This window comes from Sinocyclocheilus grahami, unplaced genomic scaffold (assembly GCF_001515645.1).
Source record: "Sinocyclocheilus grahami isolate Dianchi unplaced genomic scaffold, SAMN03320097.WGS_v1.1 scaffold175.1, whole genome shotgun sequence".
NCBI classification, from domain to species: domain Eukaryota; kingdom Metazoa; phylum Chordata; class Actinopteri; order Cypriniformes; family Cyprinidae; genus Sinocyclocheilus; species Sinocyclocheilus grahami.
In genome coordinates, this window is record NW_015505354.1 from 1,855,080 (window position 1) to 1,858,431 (window position 3,352).

Below are 3,352 nucleotides of genomic sequence, written 5' to 3' on the forward strand. Positions count from 1 at the left end.
CTTCCCACATAGTGAGGTAGATATGTGGGGGCGTGTTAGAACGAGCCGGTTTAGGTAGGGCTGGGTATCATTCAAAAAATTTCGATACCAATACGATACCTTTACTTCGATACCAGTTCTTGAACGATACTTTTTTCGATACCAATTTTATGAAATCCATCTTAACAAGATTACATTATCTAAAAAAAAAAACTTTGGTTTTATTTTTCAGCTTGTTGATGTTTATACAAACTCAAAGACTCATCTCCTGAGCCACTGCACAAAGGAACAAAATGTAACCAACACAATAAATCAGTGCAAAATAGTTTTAATAAAGCTCAAATAGTCAGTTTACACATCTTTTAGCTACATTTACACTAGTTAGTGTTCGTTTTAAAACGCATAGCTCAGACAGAATCATGATTTCTATTTATTTTCCACTGATTTACTGATGAGCATTAGCAGCTTCCAGCACTGTCTGCTTGTGTTCTCTCTTCCATGATCACTGCTCTGACTCAGAGGTAATAACATTTAATTTCAGCAACATTACATGGCCAAAACACACATTAGATGGCAGGTCCGGATTTACCTATTTTCGTGAATGCACCAAGAGCTTGTAACACTTCAAAGAGAAAGGAAAAATTGAAATCGCATCATATGACCCCTTTAACAAATATTACATGTTTAGGGCCCTATGAAATGTATTATTTTTCCAACCTTATGTTTTATTGTAACCAAATTCTGTTTTAGCATGTCTAATTATTTGAAAGCATAAAACAAGTTTAATTTGTCATGCCAACTTTAACATGTTCTTTATTGTTTTATCTATGTTTTATTTTAAATCATAAATGTACAATTGATTGAAAATTATAAATCTGTTTACTTTGGATTTATTTTTAAAAAAAATTTAAGTGAATCATTTTTTTAAATTATTTATTTCTAATGATTTTAGTAAATATTCTGTAAAATGTATTTAATTGCAGAAATTATGCATGTTATTTACTCTTTAAATTAATTTAATTTAAATGTAATTTAAATTAAATGCCTTTGAGTCTGTGTGTGCAGTCAGACTGATGTTCACTAACTGATTATGAGCACACATGCATTTGTTTTAGTCTGAATAAAAAATAAACGTTTATTTTAAAGCATAGACTGAACCAAGCCCAGCTAACCAACAGCAGACTGTTATCTTCAGCCGAACAGGCCAAAAACCTTCAGAACATGAAATCTAGCTGACCAGAGAAAATGTGTGGATTATTTCAAGTAAACATACATAAAGTGTTGACAAGTTTTATGAAAGGCATGTTCTGACTAACATGGAGAACCTGCTGGTTCACGCAATCAGAGTTGACTGGCTGCAATGTGTGCCTTATAGTTCAAGCAAGATGTAAGGCTTTATTGTGCCTTGAAATGGCTGGTTATGGTTCACAGTCTAGTCAGCTGGAGGATGTTGCTCTTCTTTCCATTGTATTCTACTGTCAAGGGCTAAAGTACAGCTGTAAAATGGGGATTGATGGGGTTGGGTAAAACGGGTTGATTGAGAAATATGGAAGTAATTGTAGTAATACAGTCATCTGAGCCAAGGTGGTTAAATCTTGAAAGTTTAGATCTGAATGCTTAGTTCAAGTTCAAGAGATCATCTCTCAACATCCTTTTCTTCACCTGCCTATTGGCTTCTTTTGCAGTCTTAAATCAATGTCTTAAATCAACATCTCTCTGTAGTCACAGAGAGCATCAGTGTGTGTTTGTTTTCATAGATGGTTCTCTTATCTCTGGGAAAGCCGATGAACACATGGTTGTTGGCAAAAGCAAAATTTTTGCTGAAACACAAGGTTGAGTAGAGGTTAGTTGGCTACTTTGAAGAAATATGACAAGTGGAGTCTATCAAGTGTGTGATCTGCTTCACTGCATAATGGGCTGGTGATGTTGGTGTAGAGATGTTTGTGGCTGCCACCAGAGGGAGGGCCATGGAGCTTTATGGCTTTTGCTCAAGACTGGGTTGAATTAGGCCATGCCTAAAGGAAGTTGATTTGTAAATTGTGATTGCCTGTGTGTGAAAGAATGTCTCTGAGGCTTAATGATCGTGGACAGCACAGTTTAATTCCTAGGGATAAAGGTCATCAGGGGTCAATGGATCTCCAATCACACTCAATATTGGCACCAAAGGTACCTGTGAAACACATACTGCATTTATATAAATTAATGGATCCTCAGATTCACTTGTAACAATGTACAAAACCAACACAAAACACACACACACACAAAAATGAGGGTGCATGATTATCGTGACACTTTGTCAAGGGCAGATTCCTTCCTGGCAATATGACGCCCTCCATATGGAAGCCATTGACTGTCTCATGTCTGATGATGTCATTCCTGTGAAACACATACTGCATTTATATAAATTAATGGATCCTCAGATTCACTTGTAACAATGTACAAAACCAACACAAAACACACACACACACACACACACAAAAATGAGGGTGCATGATTATCGTGACACTTTGTCAAGGGCAGATTCCTTCCTGGCAATATGACGCCCTCCATATGGAAGCCATTGACTGTCTCATGTCTGATGATGTCATAGCAAGAGGCCAGGTCTCTAATGAGGCACATACAGAGAGAGAAACACTGGCATTCCCAGAAACAAGGGCCATAGTTTTATTTAGAGAGTCAGGAAGTGACTGTACATACACGTGTTGCATGTTCACCCCTTGTGTTTCTCTCTGCCAGGTGAGTTACGTTGAGGGCACTGCTTTGGTCATAGGTTTTGAGGACCCCATGGTACGTACAGACGACACCCCGATCAAGCGCTGTCTACAGACCAAATGGCCCTACATCGAGCTCCTGTGGACCACAGAAAGGTCGCCCTCCCTCAATTAACCTTTATGCCTCACCTTTCACCTGCCAAGCTCTGGCTACACAACCCGCTGACTTCAGGAACGCTCATAGGGACTCCTCACTCTCTCTGCGCTATATTTAGGAGGCCAACACGGGTGCCTGAAGTTCAAATGAGAGACGATGCTCTTCGCCTGGCACTCACACAAAGCCTCTTGTTTGCTTTTTTACACATCTGAACCAGCTTGATTATTGGGCTAATTTTGTTTATAGCCCTGGAGTTGGAGGTGTTTGTTTTTTTTCTAAATTATGTTGCTTTCTGTTGCCATCTGTTGTGAATACCAAATGTATTTGCTTTTGCAGGTGTTCATATTATTTTTGTTAACTTTCTACATGATTTTGTTTACTGGTCTGAAATGAAAAATCATTGAATTAGCACACCAAATGTGGTGATCTTTTTTTGATGATCAGTAATTTATGGAATTGTTAATATATATATATATATATATATATATATATATATATTTACTTT